We start from the raw sequence: 27,797 nt of genomic DNA, 5'->3' as shown, positions 1-27,797 counted from the left end.
AGCTCGGTTCTCGGTCCGGGTGGCCGGGGGCTGCCAGCCTGTGCCCCGCTGCCGCACGAGGGCTGGCGGTCAGGCCTGCCTGGCACTGCCGGACCGGGACGCTCTCGCTGCAGCCCTGACCTTGTCAGGACAGCGAGAGAGGTGCCGCAGCCAAAGCGCGTGCAGCCCCACGCTTACGAGCCAGCTTCTACTGTAGCATTGTTATTTATGCAAGTAAAGCAATGCTCTCTCTTACCAGGCCTGTTTTTCATCCTAACTTATTCCCTGAGGTCAAATATGTTTAATCACGGGAGTCCCGGTGAGCAGCACATCTCTACATTGTCTGGTCCAAAGCCATGCCTCGAGCAAATGTCGTCGTAAGGCAGAAGGCGTGAGGGGCCGCTGAGGGCCGGAGAAAGACGTGAAGCTGCTGGGTACTGCTGGCCGGGAGCTGTGAGAGGTGAGGGTTGAGCTCAGGTGTTTTGCAGATCATTCAGTTTATACTAATTATTCACCACTGATAGCTACGTCCCTCCCAAGAGGCATGTCTGTATAAATAAATAAAGACCCGTAATTAATTTAAAGGTGACCTGTATTTAAGAATTATTGTATATTGCCTTTCAGTGACACTGCTTATCCTAAATTTTTCTTATTTTTCTATCTCAATTTGAGTATATGAATGCATAACGACATATGAATAACATGGGAAAGAATGGGCTCCTCACCTTTGCACAACTGTTGATTAAAGTACCTCCATTAATACAGCAGCAATGAGAAGCCTTTTTCCCTGTGTGGATTCTCTAGCACATAATGAGGTCTGGATTTATATTATAGTCTTTTTCTTCCCAGAAATGCCAATATAAATCCTGCTCCTTTGCATGTCAGTCCAGGGTCTGTCTCGCTCCAGCCTGTTTGTTCCTTAGGAGCTCTAATCTGTTCCTTGACTTTCATCCAGCTGCACTGCCCCGGGTAACTCCGTACAACAACGCACCAGATGCTCTTTCTGGCATTTCACCTTGCTCCTCACCTCGCCTGCACGATTTAACTGTCCCTGAGCTCTACCTGAGAGGAATTTTTCCAGGCTGTTTCCAGACCATATGTATTTCCTTCCCTTTCAAGTGCAGTAAATGCGTCGCTGGAAGCGGACATCCCTGTCCATCGCATCCTGCCCCTTCCTCCCCAGCAGCACTTGAATAATGTTCTCTCCACACTGCGTCCTGCTCTGCCAGCGCCGGCGCTTCCCGTCACCCCCCGTGCCTGCCTCCCTCAACTCCTTTTATGTGTTACGCCGCCCTTATGCATAGGAAGAAAAGCCCCAATCATTTTTGTAAGCTGTTATATTAACCTTTAAACCCCTTTTGAAATCTCGCCATGCTCTGACGGCTCAGGCTTGCCCCTCTGGCGCTGCTTAGGTAAATGACAAGCTGTAACTTCTGCTCCCTGTTATTTTGCTGTCCCCATCTCCCAGCCTTTGCCGCTCTCTGTTTTCCCCTCCTGTAGCATCCTGTCCATCACACAGGTTATTAGCTCGCCAGCTGTCTCCTCTGCTCTATTTCTTGCAATGCCAAGAAAAATGGGATCCTGAATCCTGCTTTCTGGGCTGTGCCATAAAGAATAAGGATTATGATCATTGGTGCCACTCTGATTTATTCCATTATAGTATCTGTTTATAACACATGAGCTTCATTGTATAGTAACGATAGAGATAAATTTTGGCCCCTTATTTTTCATAACCACTTTCTAGCTGTATATCATTGATTTTCCTCTCATTTAGATACTTGCTTCTACTTCAGGGAAAAATAAAAACACCCCAGTTGTCTAGGTAATAAAGCTGGTGAAACAAATTCTGAAGTGCATTTTACAATGGAATTTGATTGTGATAATTTTTCATGTGTTAAAAAAAGAGCATGCTGGCTTTCTCGGGAAATGTTTGGGTCTATGTTTTGTTGGGATTTTTTTTTTTACATCCGCAACTTGTAGTCACGTGGAAGATCTTTTTTCATGGGAACACAGAAACATCCCAGCACCAGCCGAGTGCACTGAGAAATTATGTATTATAATTTAATGAGGCTTGAAGTTTTACAGCTAACAATTGAAACAAAAGCTATAAGCAGCGTGAATTTGAATTTTGAAAGTACACCTTCCTGCAAGTTTAGTGTAAATAGCTAGAAAAAAAAACAAGGGAAACACCAGATATATTTCAAAGAAAGTGAGTGGGTTCAGCTACTGTAGTGGTCTGGATGCTCTTCTGGAGAGCTTAATCAAGAAGACTTTTGCATCCAGAGGTCGAGTGTGCAGCCAGGGCAGATTGCATCTCTTTCAGGCTGTGAGTGCCGTTCCTGCCACGTCAGCAGCTTGTACGTGCAGTTTTGTGTCGCAAAACTTGGCCTTGGTTTCATTGGGGTCTGAAAACTGGCCAGCCCGTTTGTCTCTGGGGGACGTGGCTCCCCGGAGCCTGTCAGGATTTCAGGGTCTTGGGGCAGCACAGTGGCTGTGGGCTGCGGACGCTTGCGCTTACCCTGTGGCACGTTGCTCTCCATCCCTCGTGGTCCTCCGTCTCCACAGCTCGCAGGGCGCTGCATCCTGGATGGACAAGGGGAGAGCGTAGTTTTCGGGTTTTCGAAGCAAGGTGAGCATGCCCTCACAGCCACCTGCATGGGCTTGCACTGTGGAAATTGGAGCTGCGTAAGTGCTCTCACCAGGGTCTGGGTGCCGTTTCGTTAAGGTTTGTTTTCATGGCTGGCCAAAACATGTCCTGGATCGGCTCCACCTCTTTTACTTCTCAAAGTAAGACTCGCTCTCTTGACTGCCCAGTGAAATCACACGTTTTGCTGTGTTGTTTCAGTTACAGAAATCGTAGATAGAGATCTTGGCTCTCACGGTTGTCACGTTGCAGCAACTCCCTTTGGGAAGTCGGGGTGGGGGATCAGCAAAATGGTCCTCTCAGAAATCCATGAAGAATACCCTGTTGCTCCAGGCAACACAGATGCTCCCCTCTCCCCTCTCCTTTCCCAAACAGTATACATGAATTTACCAACCAAATGTTCTTAATTTTATTTATTTTGTATTATTAACAGGGAAACTGAAGAAATATTCAGATAAGTTGGAAATGGTCCTATTGCACAAGGATGAGAAATTATCTACGTGGTGGTTCTGTGATATTGTTCCTCAGCTGCAGTCCTTGGGAGATCGCCACAACTGTTCACATTCAAACAAAAGGAGTCTAATGAAAGTATTTTAATCTGCTGATCAGCTATTCAGAGAGAAAGGGATGGCCGTGCTAGGTGCCTTTGGAGACCGGAAACAAGTGCCGCAATGGTAATCAGAATATTCGTATTTATTTACACTTCTTAGCAAGCTATTGTGTGCATAGTGTTGTTGGAGGTCGCTTTAGCCTCACACTTCATTCCCTGCACCTTGGGCCATTTAAAGAGGTCCAAGTCCAGTTACGCTGCTGGTCTGGATGTATCAAAACTGGGAGGCTCCACTCCATAGGCTCCCCATATAGTTCAGAGTGGAAAGATCTACTGGAAAGTCATTCAATGTAGTCATTCAGATACCTGTTCTGCTCTTCTGAAAACCTTCCTGACAGTATAATCTTTTATTTTACGTGATTTAAAGGAAGGGGTTTCTTTTGGGAATCCAGCTCTTACAGCTTTCAGGCTGCAGAAGATGGTTTTTGGTAAGATCCCTAACTGCACGACTGCGAGTGGTGTTCTGTCAGGGCAGACGTCAACAAGGACAAAACCTCCTTTAGGAACCCTGGAGTTGACGGGAAGTCCTCTCCCCCTGCTTCACGCCATGAATATTGTGATCAGATAACAAAAGTTGGTGCCGCGGGAACGACAGTAGGCAGCTTTCAACAATAAACGTTTTATTAGAGTTGACAGGATGAAGGAGATCTGTCTCGGGTCTCACAGGTAGTGAGATCTCACCAATATCCCATCACACGCTGCCATTCATCATTCCACATAAAATCCTTTTACAACAGAGCCTACAACCCTCCTAGTCCTTGCTGTTGCACGAACACATTGCAGGACGCTTGCCTGGAGTCGGCTGGAGAGGGGAGAGGTGTCGTCTCCTGCTGAGCCAAACCTACCTGCGCATCGAAGGGGGGCAGAGGGGCTTAACCCTTTGTGCCACGCCAGCGGTTTGGGGGCAGTGTCACATGACAAATGTGGTTATTTCTGAAAGCGTGCTCTTTTCAATGTTGGAAATAACGCGTCCTCTTGTTGTAACCACGAGAAGAAGGAGGATAAGAAGTGGGTGTGTTTGACTAAGACCTTTGAAGAGAGGCTCCAGCTTTGAGGCACTCTTCAGCTCTAAAAAACCAGCAGTAAACAGAGTTTTATTAGGTAAGAGAAATTAGTTTCACCCATATGCTCATAACAAAATTAAAGAAAGAGGGTTTAGGGAATAAGACAAAGTTTGTATTTCTTTAGTTGTATTTAGGCTCTACGTTGTGTTTAGAAAGATGAAATATCGTTCACCGCATTTATTTTCCTACCAAAACAATTTTTTATATTTTACCAAAAAATACACAAACTCTCCCAAATCCCCACATGGCTGTGCATAACCTGGTGATGGAAAGAGCCTCTGGATAAATCTGTGGATCACCCCAGCCCACATGGAGGGTCAGAACTGGCTGAAACTATTGAAAATTACAGCTTGAGTAAAAATTTTCTCTAAAAAAAACCAGACCAGCTCACAGCCCTGTTCCTGATACGCTCTGGCTATGAAATAGTGCTGCATCAATTTCAGGTAAATTCACATACTTGTACGACAGACTTTGTAGGTGATGCTAGAGGAACCAAGAATAATTAGTGTTGTGTTGTTATGATTTCATATAGACGTCAAGGTATAGCACGTTGCATAGAACTTTTAATTAAGACAAGCTAATTTTTGACAACACTTCTTATTTCTGTCTGTTGCATTTCTCTACCACGTTAAGCCTTTCTGCGTTGCTGAAAACCGCTGAACTGTTGCACCAAACGGCCAGACAATATTGCTTTACCCACAGGAACATGCTGTACTTACATAAAGGAAGGTATTTTTCTTTTACTGAAATGCGTCCTTAAGAATATATTCTGACATAAGTGAAAAGAAAGGACACACAATGCAAGAAAATGTCCATATTGAGAATGTAGATTTGTTCATGCTTTGTCTATATAATACCTGAAGTCCTTGTGCTGCTGCTGGTGTTTGTAGTAAATTATATATCACCTCTTTTCTGACTCTTTTTACTATTATCTTCTCTGTTACCTATTCTTTTTTCCCTGACTCATCATCTTCCTTCCTCTTCATAAAATGTTATAGGGAAAATTACTAAGCTTGTGCCTCAGACGAGAAGAAAATTATGTGCTTCCCGTCCCTATGATCAGCCTTCGCTTGTGATTGTATCTACGGCAGGAGAGGCAAATAACCGTGGGACCTGCGTAATAGCTCCAACGGAGTGAATTATTTCTGATGAATAGTAAATGCTTTGCCAGTCATCCTGACATTATTTTCAGATTTTGGGTCAATTAATAATTTGTGGATAATAAAATAAAATAGATTTTCTGGATATGAGAGAAAAATATGCAGGAGAAAATCCCACAAAACTGCAGGGAGCTGTTTGTTTTGTGCACATGTATATACATATATATATTTTGTGGCACATGGAGAGCAGGTTTTGTTCATTTTCTTCAAAAAGGAAGTGGAATTGTTTTTATCTCACCAGTCAGGAGCGTGTCTGAGGCTGTTGGTTATCCTGCTAAGGCCTGGCTGGGGTCTCTCCTGGTGATACTCGTCCTCCTTTCACAGCCGGATTCCACTCGTGCACGAACTCATGCCCCACCAAGAACCACAGCGGGAGGGCTGGTTGAGCACAGCAAGAGTAAATGCAGGATTTATCTTCTGCTTTTGAGAAAATCCACACGTTTTATCAAAAGGACAAACGATAGCAACATTAACACATCCCTTCTTGTGAACAAGGAAACTGAAAAGTCCGTAAGTAAAAAGCTTTCGTGGCCACTTGTGGTGATTACACTGATTTACTCCATGAGATTGAGGGTGTCAGACGCCGAGTTAGTGTTGACAATCCTCTGCTCGTCCTTAAGCTGACACGGGTCTTGCTTTTCTTGGAGCACGTGCACCGACGTTTTATGTTTGAGATGGGAACAGAAGCGTGTAACTTTTATTTATCTTTTTAGAGAAACAATAAATGTTGTACAAGAGTTTCAATCTGAACTGAGATTTTAGTGAAGTTAATTAAGGCGACAGCCTCGTGGAGTCAGCGAACTCGCATTGGGAGCTGGGCGCCTGCGGTGAGATGCTGCACAGCCATCAGTAAGCACACTGTCGTGCTGTTCCCTGAGTAAAGAACTTGCATAGCATTTCAAATACATTTGCTAAAACGCATATAATGATGATAGAGCTAGGGTGAGTTTCAGTCTGTGGCTTTTTCCCCCTGGTAAAATAAATGAGGGTTTGTGCTTTTTTTCCTGAACCTGCTGTGTGTTAGTGTAGCGTGAAAACCCTATTTATTGAAAAATAGGTTGCATAGAGAGTTCTAGGGCTTGAATTTGCTCTCAAATAGCAAGAAATAGACTGTGGTTTTCCTATAGCATTTAAGACTGTAAGGGCTAAGAGTGAATTATGTGCTTTTAATGGGATGTTAACTTGAGATAATATAACTTCATTGATAAGCCTTAGAACATACTTTAAATAGATTTTGTACTTGGTAGCAGTCTCAACTGTAGCTCATTACGAGTGGAATTGAAAGCAAAACTCCGATATCCTCGGTGGAAATACCCAGCGTAGCGTGGCATAATAATATTGCTGTGTTTATGTAGGCATTTGCTGCCTGCAGTCTGTTTCCAAGGCAAAAGAGATCAGAAATCCCTCATCATCTGTGTAGAGGATCTCTCTCTGTTTTCAGCAGTATGGACCCCCAAAGCCACCCAGAAATTTTCTTTCGGTGGCTAACACATTAAAACACCTCATGTCTGAGAAGGAGTATCGTTTATATGTATTAACTATGGGTACTTCCGTTTGAAATAACGACACAAAAAAAGTAAAAAAAAAAAAAAAAATCCAGCAGTGAATCTAAATTAATTTCAGCTGCTCAAGCTCTTCCAGTCTGACCAAGGCTTCTGTACTCTGACCAAGTGACTGTTTGCATCGTCGAAAGCCTGGAGGACACGGCTGAAGTGCAGCAGCATTACAGAAAGTCATTTTGCAGAGAGCTCACCTCCTCAGCTGAGCAATTCCCCTTTCACAAGCCTTTTGGAAGGAACCAGTGTTCAAGCCAGCCTTGTGCAACTCAGAGCGTGGTCGTTAAGTCAAGCCTAGGCTGAAACAACCGAGCAGAACGCGTGTGCGCGCAGATGCCTGGAGAGGCATCAAGGCTGGGCTTAGGGAGAGGAACCGGGTGTGAAACAGGCTCTGCGGTCACTGTGGGTGGGGAGGGCTGGGTGCTCCGGCTCCCCCTCTGCATTAGGGACCCCCCGAGGCTCCCCCTGTGCCCGGGGCTTGGACTGGGTGGGCTGTGGGAGCTGCCGGAGGCAGGGGTTAACCTTCCCAGAGACTCGCTTTGCAGCTCCTCATAAGAGGGGAAGTCTGTGGAAGAATATCCTGGGAGATCTTGTGGAGAAACTCGTGTCCTTGCATTAAACCCTTCAGCCTCTTGTCCTCTCTCTGTGCGTTACGTCCCTAATATCGCACAAAGGCGAGATCCCAGCAACGCCAATGTAAAAAACAGATTTTTTTTTCCCTTAATTGAAATTGTTTCTGATCAAGTTCCAAAAAGGTATTTTGCAAGCAGCAGGCGCATACCCACGTTACCTCCATTAATTGTAGCTGGTAATACATGTTTTGGGTTTAGGTTATATACCTGTGATCTTAACCTCAGCCACGGGCAGCAGGAGCATTCACAGAGCTTGCGTCTTCTCTGTTACCACCACGTGCTCTAGTCGATGTGCATTTCTGCGTCATATAATATGATCACAGCTGCAAGACTGCAGAACCCCCCTGCTTGGGTCTGTGTCTTTACCCGCTTAACTTTAATATTTTGGGAACTGCAGACTTTATTTCCTCCTTGGGAGTATTGAAAAAAATGCAGGAAAACCATCTCACCACCAGAAGGAGATGCTATAAAAAGAAGAGTGTGAAAGAAAAAATGCTGGAAATCTGTTTTTACTATTGAAATGAAGCATATTTCATTGCCTAATGGAATTTATCTTCTCAGGTAATGTGTTTTGTGCTGTAAGGAAACAGACAGCCATGTTCTCATGAGCTCCTCAAGGTACAAGTTTGTGACAGCTGTCAAAATATATTGTGCTGCGGAAGCTCGCTGCCGGGACACATCCCGCGGGAGAGCCACCGGCTTCGGCACCCAGGTACGGCCCAGCCTCACGGTCGTTCCTAACTCAAAGCATGAAAAGTACCTGCGCGGTGACAAAAATAACGCGAGAAAATCTTCCCAAGAGCCGCGCTGCTTAGTGCAGTGTTCGAGGAGGAGAAAGAAGGCACATCGCTCACTGGTGGTGGGAAGGATTAGGAGCTCGGTTTGTTATTTCTTAGACCGTTTTAGTAGAGGTGCAATGCTTCCAAAAACCCTAGGAAAGCTGTACGGGAGGAGCAGTGCAGGTGTTCGCCAGCAGCGCTCCATATTCCCGTGGAACAGGCGCCGTGCGTCGTTCCTGCTGCTCCCGGTGCATCTGCCCACGCTTGCCAAGCAAACTTCCCCCAGGTCGGTGGTACGGGTAATCCATGCTCCGGGCGGGAGCGATCGCTTGCTGGGAGCTCTCCTAATATGCTGAGGAAAGAGAGAGGAGTACGTATCCATTAGAAGAGGAGTAAATTGTTTCTTGTTGCTATTAGCCACAGCACTGATACATTATACGTGACTCCTCGCGGGTCAAAGCCCAGCAAAAGGCAGCTTCTCTCTCTTGTTAAGGATTAGCCTTTCTGTCGGGGAGCTGCCACGTGATAACCTCTGCAAAAGTAAATTGATGCTCTTTCACCCTGCCCCCTAAACATTTCATAACCGGCATTTGCATTATAAATATACAGAAGAGGAGCGTATTCGTTATTGCGTTGCGGTATGGAGGGTCTCAGCTGCATCTGGGATCTTGGCTTCTCTTGTCGGGGCGCGCTGTGCCTTCGCAGGAGGTACGTCGCTGCCACGCCACGTGCGGAAGCGCTAGCTACCGCTGTCTGAGACCTCTCAGGTAAATCTGTGGGGCTGCACAGGTCTTGGACCACTAGTTTGCAGTTCACATGAATTTTCCTCTCTATATCCTGTTCCCTGACGAAGAGAAAATGCATGTGATTTGTTGGGGGGGGGAGTGTTTTATGTTCCTCCTCTTTAAATTTCTTTGAGTTTTTGAAAAAAATTTAGTCTTTTCCACAAGGCTAAATACTCCAGATTTGTAAGAACCAACTTAATGGATAACACAAAATACATTATTTCAAATAAATGTAATTTTGAAGCCTCATATTATGGCTTTTTTTGTTTGTTTGTTTGAAGTTAGCACAGTTTGAGCTCAGAGACTAGTGGAGGACAAGATGCACTATAAGATAATTGTAAGCTTTTGTTCTATTCTGATGGGATTTTAAACAGTGACACACAGACACACACACACACAGACACACACACACACACACACACACAGACACACACAGACACACACACACACAGTTAGCCGGGCTTTTACATATGGTCAGGCTCAAGCTCGCCACCATTCAGGCTGAGTGCAAAATAAAAGACAGAACTGACTTCATTACTTGCACTCTGGAAGTGATTTGACAGCCATTTAGAAACATACTTAACACCCACTAATTCCTCCGGTCCCTCGTGTCCCCTAGGAGCAGACTGAGGACAGATTCATTCGTCTCCGTCCCGCCCGGCAGCCTGGTGCGTGGCCGTGGCTTGGAGGCAGCAGCGATGCCCGGGCACTTTTATTCATGTGATTAATAATCCCAAGGCTCTACCTTAAAAGGATGGAAAACTTAGGGTGACCCCGGAGGTGAGTAACGAATGCTGTGTGGGGGAAAACGATGGGGGCTACGGGTTGTGTCAGCCACTAAAGCCTCCTGAGCGCAGCCAAACGATAAAGATCCTTTGATTTTGCATGTCTTCGGTCTTTGCTTTAAAGTTGATCTTATTCTCAGTGGTCAATAAGGTCTGGCACTACACGAACAGGTTTGGGGGGATGTTTAAGCTATGGTTTATTTAGGTCTTGTTGCCTCCTTCAGACAAAAGTTTGTATTGATTGGTTCATTCATTTACTCTGAAGCGTCTGTCATCTTCATTTTGACTTGCGTTCCATGAAATATCAGTCGATTGGGTAACTTTGAGGTTGTTGTAAGGATAAGACAAATGGGGTTTGGGGGGAGGCAGCTGCTCGGTGGAGTCTCCTTTACAGCCATGGGTTTCCTTAAACACGCTTCGACCCTGACCCTGCAGCCAGCACTGCCCAGCGGCTCCGGGAGCCCCGCTCTTTGTGTCCCTAAAGGATGGAAAGGAGGCTCCCTGAGAGCAAGGAAAGCGTAATATCTGTCTTACTAAAATTTATTATATGTTAGGAAAGAATAAATGTCGGCTTTTGCTGTGACAGATTTTTGTTTTATCCACTGAATTCAATGCTGGATCAAGCTGGCGCTTGCTTCTCTTGAGTCATGCAGAAGGGGGTTTTGGCACCTAATACATTAACATGCGTGTATTCTTTGTGGCTACAGTTTGAACAAATGTTTTGAAATTATGACAGAGAAAATTACTTTTCTTGCCTACATTAACAAGTAGGTGCTGTGTATTTTAATTACCGTGACCAAGCTGCAATTACAGCTGATAAACATATGAGGATTAAGCTGCAAAAAAGAGAGGAACACTTACATTTTCTTAAGGAATTGCCACAAAGATGAATAGAGGAGTGGGGAAGGGTGGACAAAATGATGCCAGGTCTACTTATTATTAATCACTGCAATGCTGTGCGTTTACTGCATATAGTGCACTCCCTGACCTCAAAGAACTTAAAGCTCTACTACATAAATAAGTTTGTGATAAACACTCATGTCCTTAGGTGAATGAAAGCACCAAGACGTTAAGGAGTACAGACGTGAGTCCATGTGTAAAATAAGCCCATAAAAGCTTCTACCATGGCTTGGTTTAGGCGCACACGTGTGCCCCTGTAGCCGGCAACAGTATCACCTAAATATGCTGTAGGATCAGAACATCTCTATAATCTTCTGATGGGCTAACAAGCATAACAGCGTAATTGAAATAAAATGAGTTTTAGGAAAGTGTCCAATTTTTTTTTCCCTTCTTTAAACATTGAGCTCTATGGGAATTCTCTGGAGACCCTGGGAAGTTTGTACAGCCTCACAGATGCTGTTGTTTCTCTCAAGGTTCAATATTTGCAAACTCATTGCAAGGGTTTTCCTGTCCTGTACCAGACTTGGCGGAAGAACCGCTGTGCCGCGAATGCACTGCTGCTGCTGCACGGTGCGGTACGTTCACACGCTCAGCCCGAAGGGGGAGAGAGACATGGTGACATATTTCCTCGCAGCGCAATTCCCAGAAACATCAATTGGCACTAAAGCATTTGTACAACATAGCTTTTTCAGTAGGGTGCACTGACCAAAGAAAAGCAGCGTTGCAGCCAACCATTAAGCCGTTTTCTACTGGCTTTTGAAATAATGATATATCCATTCATTTACGCCGGCCTTTGAAATCTGTCAGGAACTGTGCTTGTGCACCTTCATTGCGTTACTGTAGAGTTTGTTTTGGCACGGAGACGTGGATGTGTAGCTCTGTGCTGCAACCGAGAGAAGAGAAGCTCTGTGACCAATGGACAAGACAGGTTGGATGCATTTCACTCCCATAAACAATAGGATAACGTATTGATCTGGAGGGAGATAGCATTTGCCATATGCTTGGTGCTGAAGTCTTTTGCCTGGAAGAGCAAGAGTTGGCCCCAGACCAAAGCTCTGTGGTTAAACTTGCCTTGATCTTTGAGGAAATTCTCAGCTTCCTTTGGCCGCTCCTCTTGGGTTGGAACAGAAGAGGACAGCCGTCAGTTGCCGTCACCTCCAGCAATGCCAGTGGCTCTGCTGCCTGTTATAAAAGCTGAGGGCCAAACCACCTGAAATGAAACGTGGGATCCCTCGGAGGTGTTTCTGGTGAGTATCTTCTGGTGGAGGAGTATCCTGGGGTTTTGTAGTACCATAAGAAGAGAGTGTCAAAACAATAACTGTTGAGGGACTCTTTTAGTTCTTATAGTATTCAAATGTATGACTTCTGTGATGGTGTACCCCATTTTACAGGTCTAACATAAAGATAGAGATATAATTGTGCACCATAATATGGAGTTCTGGTAATTTTAAAGATCTTTGTAATTATGTGGTCTATAGAAAAAAGAGATTTTTGCTGCCTTATACACTTTACATACATGAAAGCCTTTGAATTAGCTTCAGACCATTGTCTAGTACTTCTCCACAGACAGGATTTAGTGACTTTTGACAGCTGGCTGCCCGGGGCTTCTGTCCCCTGCAAGCCTTCCTCCAGCCAGTGGGCTTCAACAATGGGAAATAAATCCTGACAGTTTTAATTTCTTCCTGGAAGCTGGCTTCCCTGCAACGTCCTCACAAGCAATGCTTGGACACGTTGGAGGTCCCTTACGTTTTTATTTACAGTTCAGGTCCTAGTAAAATAAATCATTCACAGCTGCTGGCGTTACCAGCAGCGAGGGATGCTCCGCAGCTGGAGCTCCGGGTGCTTTGCTAGAGATGCGCTTGATGCCAACAGATAAAAGTGAGTGCGGCAAATCCAGCGCCTGTTAAATGAGCTTCAACTGGTCATTTGAAACGATCCTGTCCAAATTCTACCCCCGCCAAAATGGGGAAAAAGGCGGTTTCCTATGTTGGGCACCTAAATAAATCTGTACGTGTGAAATGTTTGTTCCCATGAGACGCTTGTACTTTGGAGACCGGCTTGGACTTGGCTCCCACGTGTCTCCCCGGGGCTCCCACCGACCTGCAGACACAGCATGCGGCGGCTAATAGCTGCAGCGGAGAGCGGTACTGGCGCTTTGCCCCTTCCGTGTTCTGCCTCCGCATACTCCAAGCAGATAACATGTTAATCATACCTTAATTTTAAAGAGTGAAATGTCTCCGTAGCCTCTAACGTGCTGGTTCTGTGAATGGTGTTTGAGCTGGCAATAAAATCAACAGCATACCAATCCCTTTCTTAGGCATAGTCAGCATCAAGGGAAAAGTTCACTGCAGAGCCCAAAGATTTTCTCAGTAATAAACACAGAAGCCTCCAGCTATGCCTTTTTGCTGTTAGCATGAATAAAGGTTAATTGCCGCATTTTTGTGTTTCCCTTTGTAATTAAGAGTTGAGCTTTCAGTGCTTTTCACTGCAGTTATTGACAACTGAAGTTAATCTTTTAAATCATTGCAGGAAAAAGGCACGGACTCTGGAACAGATCCTGCTCAAAGCACCGGTTTCTGTATTTGGAAGCATGTCTACATCTAGGGAAACTCAGAATAGCGTATTGGAGAATATGCGTTTTAGAAATTGCAGTATGAATTTTGGTTTGTCTGAGAGTTGTTTGGAAGTTATGCAAATGAAAGCTAATTCCTGGTCTGGGGCTGTTAGAGGACGAGCCGTGATTGCATTGCAAGCTGCGTAGAAATTGCGTTGCCAGAGACCTTGCCGTTAAGGCCCGTTCTGTTGCCTGCCGCCTCTCTCCGTTTCATGTTTTTTGTTGTATTAAGAATTCTTTCCTGTTGTAATTATTTTTTTTCCTCATTCGCGCAACAAAAACTCAATCAGGGCTACATTAGTGAAAGAAATCGGGCTGTTTTTATCAAGCTATCAGAGGTGGTCGCTGGTCTAGGGGAGAGGGTGGTGGTAGGTCTGCGGAGGGCGAGAAGCTCCGACGGCAGCACGGGGGGCGGCAGCAGCCAGCAAAGCACACCGGGCTCAGGAGGCGTCACGCCTTGCGGCAGCTTTACCTTGCACGGGCAGTTGAACAAATATGTGTCGTCGCCTAGTTTGGGTATAATACGCTCGTTTGGACGTTACCACCGTGAAAACGTGCTTCGTTGTGTTAATAAATAACTGTTATGTTTAAGAAATTAATTCACGTGGAAAGATTTATTGTAGTACACAATTATAGGAAGAAAAATGAGAAGTTCGGCCCTTAGACTGCTTTGAAAGAATTTCTATCTCATCTGATTAGGAGAAAAGGCTACTTTATCTTCTTAAATTATTTTTCATGTATTTAAATACATCTTCTGAAATGCTACTATGCCTGCAAGAATTATAAAAGGCTGTTCAGACCTAAATCAAACGTTCCAGTATTGCTGCGTGATTCTTCCAAGGCAATAAACTTTTGGTACCTTTGACAAGTTTTATGACTCGAGATAGGCGCACTGTGCTATGTGCCATATTTCAAAGTAACGCATCTGAACAGATCATATCAATTTTTATACGCTAATAATTTGTTTTGCTATTTTAATACTAGGAGCTATAATTCATACCTATCACGTTCCCTAGACTACAGATAATTTGAATAGCGTTCAGAGAAAGCTCACTTTAGGAATACCTCCAGTATTGCACTTTTCCATTGCGCAAAGCAGGCAAGAATAAACAAGTCTAGAAATTAAGAAAAAATATATTGAATTGAAGCTCGTCAGCTCGGGGTTGTTCCCGCTGACATTTTCCTTTCCCTTAGCCACAGTGCATTTTCAGTTCGCTGCGTGCTCGGGCTCTTTTCCTTTTCTTGTGGTAAATTCTTGGGTAGGCAAATCAATCCTGCCCTTTGCATGCTCTTTTTGCCTAGAAGTATAATCCAAACGTTTCCTTTCTTGAATTTACCTCAAACTCCCACTGATGTTCGTGGTGCATTACGAAGTTTTGCCTGCTCCGGTACGTTACATGTTGTGGGAGCAGCTGAAGCTCCGTTTTGCTGCTGCACACGGGATAACGAGGGCAGCGATGTTTGCAGCAGGAGCAGTTCGGTAATGCTGCGGCAACACTGAACAGTTATAAAGCCAGTTGAAAACTGCTCTGAGGGCAGGCATTACTGAAAACCAGGATAATCTCAACAGTTCCGTAGCAACTCAGAATTCCTTTTTCTGCAGGTAAGATGTGGAAATGGCCATGAAAGCTCACCAGAACCTGCAGGGATTTCTAAGTGTTTTGTATAAAAGAAAATAGAGCAACAATAAAGCGAAAAAAAAAAAAATTGGGGGAAAAAATTGAAAATGCCTAAACATAGAGAAGATAAATGAGGCTAAAAGCCTATTTTTATTGTTTCTCTAGTGAAAATACCTTCAGTGCTGAAATGGAAATCTCACTGTATGGTAAACAGTTTATCAGCTAACTGATCTTGAGTACCTTTGAGACCCCATCCCAGTATTTATATTCAACTAGGCAGGCTGAGAATGATTTTCTTCTTCCCACTGCAGCTGCCCTCTCTCTACATGCACAAACCTATCTTTATTAATGGCTGGTTGTCCCTGTGTTTAATATAATTAATTTTGAGTTTCGAAGCTGTTTTGACAGAATGCTCCAGATTACGTCTGAAAGAAATGATTGCCACAGTGTTCCAGATATGAAATCTTCAGATTTATCTGTAAGACTCTCCCTGTTCCTCTTCGCCTTGCGGAAGCAAAGCGCTCTAGCAATCTGTAGAGCATGCTGGTTAATTCTTCGGGAGTCAAATTTTAAAAACTCCACAAAGCACCGGGAGCGCTTTGCCATCGCCTCCCTCCCACCTGTATTATCCCGGTGTTTTTCATGGAATCTGCACCTTTGATGATTTTTTTTTTTTTTAATTTCTTCTTCTCCTCTTTTGAGTTACGGCTTGGAGAGGGTTTTTGTCCAGGTGGTGGTGTGATTTCACGGGTTTTTTCATTTGCATCAGGAACCCAGTGCAGCCCGTGAGCACGCCAGAGATCAACGGTGCAAACGCTCACAGGAGCCCATGTAAATATTGTTGCCACATCCCTGCACTTGGGGGATTTGTAACCTTTGCCAGCAAAACACAAGTACCATGCCCCGGTGGCACTAACTGATCTGGCTGTAATGCAAACCAGTATTTGCCTCTCCTGCTGTCTCTGTTGACTTGAGTTCTTTTCCTCTCCTTCCTTCCAGGGTTTCCGAGGTGCCTTGCTCTGGTCTCTCCCGTGGAGCGAGCGGGATGCGCAGGCTTTCCCCAGGCCAGGCTATTGCCAGGGACCCGAGAGCAGAGCCCGGGTGTGGCGAGGCGTTCGTTCCTCTGTGCCGGGAGGAACAAACGCAACCCAGCCCTTCCTCCATGAGGAACCGCGACCTTCCAGACCGTGGAGGAACTGGTTTGGCGCTGAGCTTCATCTAGAAGTAGGACATGCCCTGGCACCCCATGGCTTGTTGTTCAAGTCTGTTTCATGAAGACCAAATGGACGTTTCTCATTGTGAGTTTTTCTTATAATTTAATCTATTTTAAAAGATGGATTTTTCTGAATCCATTAAAAAAACCCAAAACTGTCAAGATGGAGGGGAATGCGTGACTTCTGTAGTCCTCCTCATGGTGTGCTCATTAACCCATCTTTCACATGGATGACGTGTTGAAGAGGAGAGGCGATGCTTCCTCTCTGGCTGGGAAGGTTCTTGGCTTTTTTTGTGTTGTGATTATTTATTTTTACTTTTTTTAGTTTTCCATCAGTTAAACTAAATGGCCAAAAGGGAAATTGCGAGGTAGGGAGGTAGAGATTTTATTACCAGAGCCATTTTTTCCTTGGAAAGAAATACATCATCTTATAAGGAGGAGGAAAAGGATGCTGAGGGGAGCGGGGCAATATTGCAGGGACAGCAGCACAACATGGTGTGTGTTTGCAGGGTTAGGGAAAAAGGACAGAGGTACAGGTCGTGGTGTCCGGCAGGTGTTTAGACTTTTGTCTCATATATCTGAAAAAGCCTGTTCTAGTTGTCTGTGATACAGAGAGTCAGCTGGCTACTCCAGAGCAGCCTTCATATCATTGCAGGAAAAGAGGAAAAATGTTTTGAAAGGAAGAAAAAGGGTGAAATCTTTCCATTTGAGAATTTTCAGGAAAAAATACTTTTAATTTTTACCTATGTGAGGATACGGTCACTTGGAGGAGTGGGACAGGGCAGCAGCCTTTTCCAGAAGAATTTGCAGTTGATTTAGTACTTGTGTTAATATATATAAGTTTCTGGATACATCTCTGAATTCTTTTCACAATTGTGTGCTCAGAGAAACAGGGTGTAAAATGAAGCAACTCTTGCCAAAGACGATCATGTTTCTTTTTTAATTACTGTATTCACATAGCTCTTCTCAGGAGATAATTTGCAGTGAATATAGTCTTTCTTGCAGTAAAATGATGGCATCAAACAGCTAGCATGTGCTTCTTCACCATGTGAAACGTAAAGGGAGTCTCACTTGACAACACTGTTGGTTTGCACCGTTTTAGTGCAAATATTGAGACAGTTAACGTGCTGCTGCTTCGTCAGGTTCTGGCTCCTGGGGGAAGGAGGTGCAAAGGGGGCTTCTCCCCTCCCTAACCCTTTCTTTACAGGACCTTTTCTAGCCTTTGGGATCACCAGAAAGCAATGGGAGATGGGCATAGCAAGGTTAAATATTGTGAAAGGTAAAGCTAAAAGGAAAATGAACTTCAAAACCATTTAACATTTAAATATTGAGAAGTTTAAGTGATTCCTTTGTTTCCTGAGTTCTTGACTGAGACTGACTTCTCTGAGTTGGCTGTAAGGCGCTGATCTAATGGGCAGCAGGCACAAACCACGAGAGACCTGGAAGACTCGGTGTGTTCCTGTTTCCCTCGTTGATACCTTCTCTCCATCTTTCACAGCTCGGCTGTCGGTAGTGCTTGTCTCCAGCCTCCCCAGGGCTCCCACGGAGGAGCTCCCAGCAGGACACCACGTCCACTCTCCGCGGGACCGGTCCTTCACTCAAACCCTGCCTTTTATGTGGCTGTGACACAGAGCTGTCTGGTTTGGCTGGTGAGTTACGGAGATGGTGGCATAACTTACCTAAGCGTATCTAATCATCACCGCTTGCACTTTGAAATGAAATATCCCTCATCTTTTAAAGCAGAATCACGCCACCCACTACTACCTGGCTAGGCAGAGGGGACAGATGTTGTGTTACAATGTGAGTCTGAAAGGATTTAAATAATGCAGTCAAAAGGGAAGGAGCAGCATGGGAATGCACCGGCAGCTACCGGGAGTGTGTGTATTGTACCTGCAAAACTGTGGAAAATTACTTATTTCACACCTTCTGAGGACTATGAAGGAAGGCAAAAGAGTGGTAATTGTATTAGGAATTAAGCCGCGAGGCCCCTCAGTATGTTGAGTTGCCTCTTTTTACAGAAAGGACAGAAAAACGGAAGGGCTGGAGCCTCCCCCAAGCCTGCCAGGAGTGGGGCGCAGCAGGGGGGTCCCCCGGCCTCTTCCTGGTGCCAGCGGGTTTCATGAAGGCTTTGTCTTGGAGTTACACGTGCTTTGGGGTAGGTGTTCCAGTCCAGCACTTGAGGCGAGCCGTGAAATACTGTAAATTGACTGTTATTTGGTTTTCTGTACCTCGATAACTGAAACTAATAGAAGCAAATAGCTAATATTTTCTGGTGGGATGACCTTAGGAGCAGGAGACCAGATAGTTGTGTCCTCCTCCGGGGAAGAAAGTTAGAGGAATTACTGCCAAATAATAATAACAATAACAGCAGCAGCGAGGGCTGTAATTCCCCGCTCTCCTGCTTCAGCATCACCTGAACACAAGCATGAAGAAAACAAGTCATTTATCAAGTATAATTTCTTGGAATCACTGGGTGTGTGGAGCAGAGTGGGGGAGAAACGGGCAAACCGACTTCTACCTCACCCCAACCATTAAACAACTAGCATATAATCTTCCCATTTTGGCTATCTGTGCTTGCTTAGGCCAAATCTGGATGTGGACTAATGTGACTTGCTTTACGTCCCCCGTTTCCTTTTTAAGGCGCTGTGAGGTGCGAGCTTTGCTGCACCCACCTACGCTTCCTAACGAGGGATCTGCCCCCGTTGCTCTCCGCACTCCCGAGGTTCCTGTGCAACCACAAATCACCCACCCCGGCTCTCATTTTGACCTAGTTTTGTGGTTTTTTTTTAAGAAAGTGAGGTTCATGTGAGACTTGCAGAAATGCTGAGCCTTTTGCATCTATTTTGGTCTTTGTAAAACCAACTAGACTTTACAGCGGGAGAGAAAACTCAGAAATAATTAAATATTAAAACACTTATTAAAAAGAGGTTGGTGAAAGGAAAGGGCTGTCCTAAAGCAAAGCAGGCAGAACCTGGGCATCAAAAACTGTTTGGCAGTAGCATCTGGCCAGGAAACCAGCAGGTAGAGAAATCCGGGCATCAGGCAGCATCATAAAACATAGTTTGTGTGTAGCGGGGTTTTGCTAACTGTGGGGCTTATGCAAAAACGTATGGAAAAACTCATGACAGACTCAATTCTACAGAAAGAGCAAGCGATGGAGGAAGAGGAACAGGCTAAAGAGTTGGGTAGAAACATCTGAGCACATGACACAAGCGAGTGAGGGGGAGGTACTGCTTGATTTCTGGGCGACAGAAGTTCATTTCTTCCTAAAAGAGGTAATTATGGCCAAAAATAAAGTGAACTTGCTGTGTGTCTGTCTGAAAAAGGGGAATGAGAGCCAAATGGCAGAAGGTTAGACTTGTTCCTCTGGGGAGGAAAGCAATGAAACCCTGGCCAAAGCGAGATGGCCACAGAAGAGGGGATGCGGGCACAGCGATGCCTGGTGTGTGACACCACGGCACGTCTGGGAGAGGGAGAAATGGCCAACCTTGGGCAGTTATATGCAAAAATAAATCTTGAACGGAACAAGAAGCTGCTGGCACACATGTAAAGAAAAGGTCTGAGTAGTTCTGAAAGCTGCAGATCTGCAAGCTACCCCCTCCCCTGTAGGAAAGGTATTAAACCAGTAATAGGAAAAACCAGGTCTGGGGGTGAGAGGTTTTGACTGTGGAAAGAACAGCATTAAAAACCCCACAAAACCAAAAGCAAACCAACCCAGAACTCTGTGATTAAAATCACTCAAGTGATTTTGAGCTGAGTCCTCCTGGGCTGAGCACAGTAGAGAGGAATAAGGTCGGCACAAGAGCTGTGCTCATGCCCTGCTCCCGCCTGCTGGGATTTTTCCCTTCAAGGCCCCGCTTCATTTCCAAGCCCCGTTTCCCTGGAGCACTTTGCAAGCTGCAGGCAGCATGGCCAGTCCCCCGTTCTGCCTCGCTGCCCTGCGCTCTTTTGTCCGCTGCCGTTCATCCCCTTCTGCAGAGAAAATGGGGAGATTTGGATGTGTTGCAGTGCCTGACTGGGTATTCTGAGCATCTGGAATGCTGTGAGAAAAGGAGGGACCTTATGTGGTAGGAATATTAGCGGGTAAAGAATAAAATAAGAATATAGGAGAATAAAATAAGAACAAAGAATAACAAGGGAAAGAAGCCTGGCTCCTTGTTATTCATTTACAAGTTGGAGAATATACAGGAGTGAATGACGGTGTTTTTGTGGATTTGGTCCTGACACCAGACTTGCATGAGGCGAGCTCTAGGGAGTTCCTCTTCGTTAGGGGAAGGAGTCCTGTAAGAGGTAGGAAAGTAAGAAAAAGCCCTATGTGAACAAATGACTTATGCGGCGGAGTAATTAGATGAGATGTTCACAACATGCTTATTGCAGAGGTTTAGTTACTTAATTGCTCAGTAGATAATGCGTGTGGGTATACGAACGCATGCAAGTTACGGATGTTTCCACACGTACTTATCTATGAATATGCTATATCTCTATAAACTGGCTGATGAGGGTCTAAGATGACTGTCCTGAGTTTTAAATGCTTTGTTAAATAGCTTTGCCATTTAACTCAGCATTTCACTAACAAATGGAAGTTATTAAAAACCTTAGAGGGCAGAACAATCCTGCTTTGCAGAGTCTGAAGAAAATCCAGGTGTTGGAGGGAAAAACGGGACTAGTAAATGCATTTTTTTTTTTTTTTTCCTTTAGACCTTTTTCTTACTAAGGCCAGTCCATCAAAGAAAGCCGTGGCCACGTGGCCCAAGGCCATTGAGTTGCTGAAGCTTTACGAACGAGTTTGCATCCCCGATGCTGCAGTACATATTCACAGCCAGTTCCAGTCGGGAAGTGAGTTAGTTTAAATCATTGGGAAGACAAGGTTGGCTTTAAGTAAGTCATTTTATCTTTCTTTATAATGCTTTGAAGGAGGAAATTTTGCTTCTTATGTAACTCCTGAGAGCTGTTATTTCCAGCAGCCCAACCTGCGAGCGTGGTGCTGAAGGACACTGTTTACAAGGTGTAGCTGCTGCAGAGCCATAAACATGCCGGCTGTCGTTATTGAGCAGACTGGGGTTTCCAAAGGAACCAAGGAAATTAGTCACCCGCCTTTCCACGTAGACAAATGAACAGCGTGCCTTCCAAAGACAATTTTCCCCATGCTAAATAAGTCCTGGGTGAGGGGTAGGTATTGCCATCACATGCCGTGACCCCACGCAAAAGGGTGGAGGTTCTGCAGAAAGCCTAGTGCGCTTTGCTCTGGAGGAGCTCTGTGTCATGCTTCCCGTCTGCTTCGAGCTGTAAATCTCCCAAGACCTTCTGAGTTCTCCTCATGCTCTACTTGAGGCATTTGGTCAGGAAAGTGCTGCCTGAGTCAGGGTCTTCTCCTTGACGGAGCAGAGGCAGGTCTGCAGCAGGAGGGGTCCAACTGCGGGGCAGGGAGCTCATCTCACCTGGGGAGGGGGAGCTGGTGACAGGTAGAAACTAACCTTTACTGGGCTAATGAGGAGTTTCCCTGGGGCGTGCTGTTCTGCAGTTACTCATCCCGGAGTTTCTGGTCTGGTCCCCTTCCCGAGCTAAGCAAATGGAATAAACTCATTTAGCCATATCTGGATAAGTAAATCAGCGTTGGCACTGAGCAGCATGCCGTTTGTCACCTCCTTTCTACTTCTCCCTGAAGAAACATAAGATTCTCACCTTCACCAAATCCCGTCTATTAAAATCTAAAGCTGGATAATCACATGAATGAGTTCAGGTCCTGCAATGATAAAATAACCGTCTGCTGCTCTATAGCAGCAGAAGCCAGTTGGTGACCTTTCCCACCCAGCTTCCCTGGTGATTCACAGGTTTTATTTTTTGCTGAGTACAAAAGCATTTTCCCTGGCAAATGCTCCTTTACTGAAGGTGAAAATGAATAAAATAAACCCACAAAACACTGAGGGGAGGGTTAGGTCTTTTCACAGTTATCACTATTTATAACATAAAGCAGCTGAAGAGTGGTGAGCTCTACGGAGAAATGCGTGCGTTTCCCTGCGCCAGCCCGAGCTCAATGTTCATGAGTTAATTTCCCTGTGTTAACAGTTGTTTGGTGTCCTGTATTTTCAGCAGGGAGCTTCTCCGTAGCTTGGTGTATCCATGTGATCTCTTTAAACGATAGGTCTACTATTGAGGGCATTTGGTGGTTGGATCTATTAAAAAATTCATTGAGAACTGATGTACTGCATTTTTCATTTGAAAGTCTGCAATCAGGTAGCAAAGTCTGAATATTCATATGAGAGTAATATCCTTTCATTAATCTGAGCCAGTAATGAACTACAGGTAAAACCGAGTGATAATTTGGAACAAGTAATTTATTTGATTATTTTTCTCATCTTCCCTGTTATTAAATATCCATGCACAGTTTAATTGACCTTCCTGAATTTTTCATTCAATATTCAAAGATTTTTCTTTTTGGCAAATGGCTTGCGGGGCCGTTGCGTGGTTGGTGCCCGCCGCCGGCCAGGCTCGCCCGGGCTGGCCGCACTGGAGGTGCCGGTGGAGCCGGGGCTGCCCTGGGTGCGGTGCCAGTGCCGCAGGGAGCTCTGCCCCGCGGGCGGCGCTCCTGGGCAGGCTGCCCTCGTGTTTGCCCCGAACCTTCCTCGTCTAGCTCGTGGCTGGTAGGCCAAACCCCCGAGAACAGACCATTCCTTTCCTCTTTACTGTTACCCTGAATATATTTTATGTTTCTAAGTTTTCTCCTCAGCCTCTCTGTTTTAGGGCTCAATTCCCCAACTTTGTTTCACCTACCCCCTTGGTGGTGTTTTCTCGACCTCTGGTCTTCCTGGTCCTTTTTCCATTCCCTCAGCCTAGCCCGCAACTTCACTGTCATGGTTTCAGCTGGGATAGAGTTAATTTTCTTCACTCTAGCTGGTGTAGTGCTGTGCTTTGAAATTAGCATGGAAAAAAAACCCTGTTGAGATAAAACACAGATGTTTCGGCTGCTGCTGGGTAGCGCTTATACTAGTCAAGGACATGTCCAGCCTCCCATGCTCTGCTGGGTGCACAAGAAGCCGGGAGGGGAGGGGGCACAGCTAAGAGAGCGGATTCAAACTGACCAAAGGGATATTCCATATCATGTAACATCATGCCCAGTATGCTACCTGGGAGGGGCTGGCCGGGGGAGGGAGGGAGCAATCGCGGCTCGGGGACAGGCAGCGTCGGTCGGCGGGTGGTGAGCGGCTGTATCGTTCGTGTTTCTGCGTTTTTTTTCCCTGTTTTCCTTTTCCTTCCTTTTCCCTTTTATTATATTAACATTATTGTCATTATTATCATAATCATTTATCATCATCATTTTATTGTAATCATTAAACTGTGCTTATCTCAACCCACAAGTTCTTTTGCTCGTCCGATTCTCTTCCCCATCCCACAGGGGTGGGGGGGGGGGTGTGAGCGAGCGGCTGCGTGGTGTTCAGTTGCCAGCTGAGGCTGAACCACGACACCTGAATATATTTTATGTTTCTAAGTTTTCTCCTCAGCCTCTCTGTTTTAGGGCTCAATTCCCCAACTTTGTTTCACCTACCCCCTTGGTGGTGTTTTCTCGACCTCTGGTCTTCCTGGTCCTTTTTCCATTCCCTCCACCTAGCCCGCAACTTCACTAACACCTAATATGTAAAAATATATACATACATCTCTGCAGTGAGGCCTTATTAGGACTGAACTTAGCGGAAGGGTTACTTCCCGTATCTTGACAGCCACGCTTCCCTTCACCAGCCCAGAACCATTGCCTCTTTCAGAGCTCCCTTTCCCCAGCTTGCTCTGCAGTTGTTCCCCAGCCTGTAAACACGCAACTGGTTATTTCTGCCCAAGTATAGTATCCTGTATTGTCTCTCCTGAATAACGTGCTTTCTTTAAAGATTGTTTATGCAATTTGTCAAGACCTTTTTGAATTTTAATCCCATCCTCTCGTGTGCTTGCAGTCTTTCCCTGCACAGTGTTATCAGCTAATTTAACAAGCATATTCCTTCTTCTGTCATCCGTGTCATTAATGAAAAAATTAATAATACTGGGCTCAAGGAAAGTCTCTCTGAAACTGTATTTGACTCATCCTTTCATTTTGAATAGAACTCTTTTCTGGAAATGAATGGCCTTCTAGCAAGCTGCGTAGCCTGTATGTGTTTCACCAAATGCCACGTTGATAGCTAAGGCTAAAGTCAAGCCATGCTTCCTTTACGTCCCATCGAAGGAAATGCAGCTGCTACGGCGCAATTCAACAAATGCTCTTTGCTGCTGCTCGTGCTTTCAGTGTCTTGTTCCTTTCATCGCACGAGTATTTTTCTGTGGATGGAAGGTTTGGGAGCTGGATGCGGTTTGTAAAGCAGGATCTCCTCCTTGAAGACATGGTTACTCTTCCCCATCTTCTCCTCTTTAGTCTTCCATGATAATAGTTAAGATTCTACTATTGCTTCAGGCAGTTCCTTAAGTATGCAAAGATAAAGCCCATCAGCATAACCGATTTGAAAACATCTAAATTAGCCAGGCACTCTCACCATTCCCTTTTTATGAGATTACAATCTTCCCTCTTTGTTACAGTATTATTGTGCCGACCATCTGCTCTCAGTTGGCCTTTTTCATGAAGATTGAAGCAAAGAAAGCTCATTAAACACTCAGCTTGCTTAGATAATGGCTTTCCCACTCCTTTTTTGGTCTGTCTTTGTTACTAATGTACTTACAGAATGATATCTTGTTAATTGCCCCATGCTTTGTACCCTGACCTCTCCAACTTCCTCGCCTGTCGTCGCTGTACTTCTCTGCCTGATGAAACGCTTACTGAATTTTTTTAAATGCTAGAGCTCAGGCTATGCGATCAAATTCCTACACGTTAAATCCAGGGAGAATACATAATCAGTTTTCACCTTCCAGTGATGCTTGTGGGTCAAGCCTCTCACATGACAGGTAAGAGTGGCAGCCCCTCAGCTAACCCCGACCTGAGCCCAGGGCCAGTCCGAATCAAGAGGCAGGAGAAGGAAAATGCCAGATGTGAAATTGTTGAGATTATGAATTTTTTTCAATCTAATAATATGTAATTTGTTCAAACTGCATTAATGGGGTTTGGGTTTTTTTTTTCCAAGTTGTCCTTTCCTGACTCGATCTATTTTTAGTGCATCACCTAGATTATTTCTTAGGTCTTTAGAGTTCTCTATGGATTTTCCTTTATTGGTCTCCAGTCTACAAGTAATTGTTACCCGTCCTTGATCCTTTTAAAATAGCTGCTGCAGCAAGTTTCACCTTTGCAAGTATGTGACCTCAAAGGCACACAAAAAAAAATCCTCCTCAATTACATCGGACAGCTTGTAAACAGATTTCCAAATTATTGCAGCCGTATGTAAACACGCCAGGGTTTGGGAAACAAAAGAAAAGTACCTCTAGTCACAGAGGTGCAGATCAATAGAGACTTCTGGTCTGAATTCACTCATGGTATAGCAATTTAGATAATAAGATGGGGAACATAATAATGTGAAATTTTGCAGTTGCAATTTCATTTTTCCCTCTCGCACTAGACACTGGGGAAACGAAGAGAACCGCGATTTGCAAAGCTAAATAAAACAACAGCGCAGAGGAACTCGACTGGGCGGGATGACCTTCTTTTCAGTTTTCAAGCAACTCGAAACTGAATCTTACTTAGAAGTGGCCATTATCATTGTTTTCTCATGCAGAGCCATTAACCTATTACTCACTGAAGCAAGCAAGCTGGATTTTTGCTGGTATTAAAAAAAAAAATAATCCCAGCCTTCCTCATTTTCTCCTGAAGCGGCTGAAATTGGATAAGCTGTATCAGATCCTGAAGTTTCTAACCCGCAGAAGATACTGGGGGGGTAAAAAATGTGCACTGTTGGTTATCTAATGCAAAATGACTGAAAATAAACCAGAAATTTTTAATCTGTCTCAACGCTTGGAAACCGAAAAGCAGCAGCCTTTTCTGCAGTACGCTGCTTTTCTTCAGGGGGCTGGTAGGGGAGCCCAAGCCCAGCCTGTAGGGAACTGATGCCTAGAAGCAGCTCTGGGTAACACCGAGCAAGCGTGGCGCTGCAGGAAGCACCATCATTCGCTCTCCACATCAGACTGGAGGAACCTGTTTCCTGCAGAAAACCATACTGGAGAACACTTAGCGGGGTGGTCCATCCCCTCCAGTTTTCCCACAGTCTGAACCGGTGTGTGAGCGTGTCGCAAGGCAAATGCAGAATGAGCAGAACAGAAGGACTAATGTTGTTAGTAATTCCACCAAATTAAATGGAAACAACTGCTGCTTGCTAGCATTCCCCTTGTACTAGGCAATTCCCGGTAATCCATAGGTTGCATGCTGAGGAATGCGTACGTCGGGCTGCAGGAGGACCGAGTCTGGGGTAAGCAGCACTCACCCGGCTGCTCCTGGCTGGTGCTCCTTGCGGCAGCTCCATCGACGTTATGCCTCCTTGTTGCTCCCCAGGTATCCAGTTTCAAGGGAGAACAATCCTCATCTTCCAATCCAAACTGTGTGCAGACGGGTGGCCCAAAAGGAGGAACTGGAGACTGAAGGTACAACTTTAAGCTGCAGCTTCCACAAGAAGTCTTTACTTACAGCTCTGCAGGTCTCCAGCCAGTTGTAGCTTGCTTTTCCCGCCCCCTCCCCCCGGTTCTTTCATTGTAGCTCTTTGGTTGAAAAGAAGAAATTAAAATCTTGGTCTGGAATCGCTAATTCTGAGTCAGTCGCCCACGGGCAGGTTGTTACTGGTCGATCGTTGTTTGAGATGACTGGATTTTTCAGACTTACGTGTTTCAAACGTAGAAGTTTTTTGTAATAACTGCAGCCAGTGGACTGCAAACTCCTGCAGAAAGCGAGCAGCCTTTAGGAGGCTCTAGGAAGGAGGCACCCGCAGAGAAATCAGGTTGTGCTTTTTGAGCAAGTCTCCTTTTTGACAAGAGGATTGAAATATCATGCCAATTAAAATGCCAAGGAATTCTCAAAACATAGTCTTAAGGGAGAAAATATGCCTTTAAAAGTAAATGATGTAACCAAACAACAATATAGCTGACACCAACTAAAAGTGGTTTATAAATAAGGGTGTTTTTTTTTTCCTTCCTACCCATTGCTTCAAGCAGTCACTCAAAAATAAAAAGTAACTTCCAGTTCAGTGAGTAAAGAGCTTAAGGTCTGTCTTTGGCGGTGGGAAGGACGGGCTCCGCAGCGCACGCGTGCATGCTTCAATACGTCGTGATATTTTCTGATACGTAAACTGAAGAGTAAAAAGACAGAGGATGGTCTAAAGGTCAGTATAATAAAATAGGAGAATCTCCTGATTCCCTTCAGAGTTTATGATCTGAGGAAGATCTCTTGTTTCAATTGATAAGATTTCTGAAAAGCTGTATTAAACGTTTAGAGAAGAGGACGCCGTCCCGGGGGGCACGGGTGGTGTGATCGATCCGCTACTTGCCCGAAGCTCCTGAGAAATAATTAAC

General features: G+C 45.0%; 1 long non-coding RNA gene across 1 annotated transcript; it reads left to right on the top strand.

Moving 5' to 3' along the window:
- Positions 1–242: 242 nt before the first annotated feature.
- LOC142058311 (uncharacterized) lies at positions 243–12,142 on the top strand. Its single transcript, XR_012660902.1, has 6 exons — positions 243–439; positions 3,057–3,297; positions 5,782–5,967; positions 8,207–8,357; positions 9,829–9,989; positions 11,368–12,142. It is a non-coding gene; the product is annotated as an uncharacterized LOC142058311 (long non-coding RNA).
- The last annotated feature ends 15,655 nt before the right edge of the window (positions 12,143–27,797 follow it).

This window comes from Phalacrocorax aristotelis, chromosome 6 (genome assembly GCF_949628215.1).
Source record: "Phalacrocorax aristotelis chromosome 6, bGulAri2.1, whole genome shotgun sequence".
Taxonomy (NCBI): Eukaryota; Metazoa; Chordata; class Aves; order Suliformes; family Phalacrocoracidae; genus Phalacrocorax; species Phalacrocorax aristotelis.
Note: the sequence above shows the minus strand (reverse complement) of the source record. Positions and strands in the feature narration are given on the sequence as shown.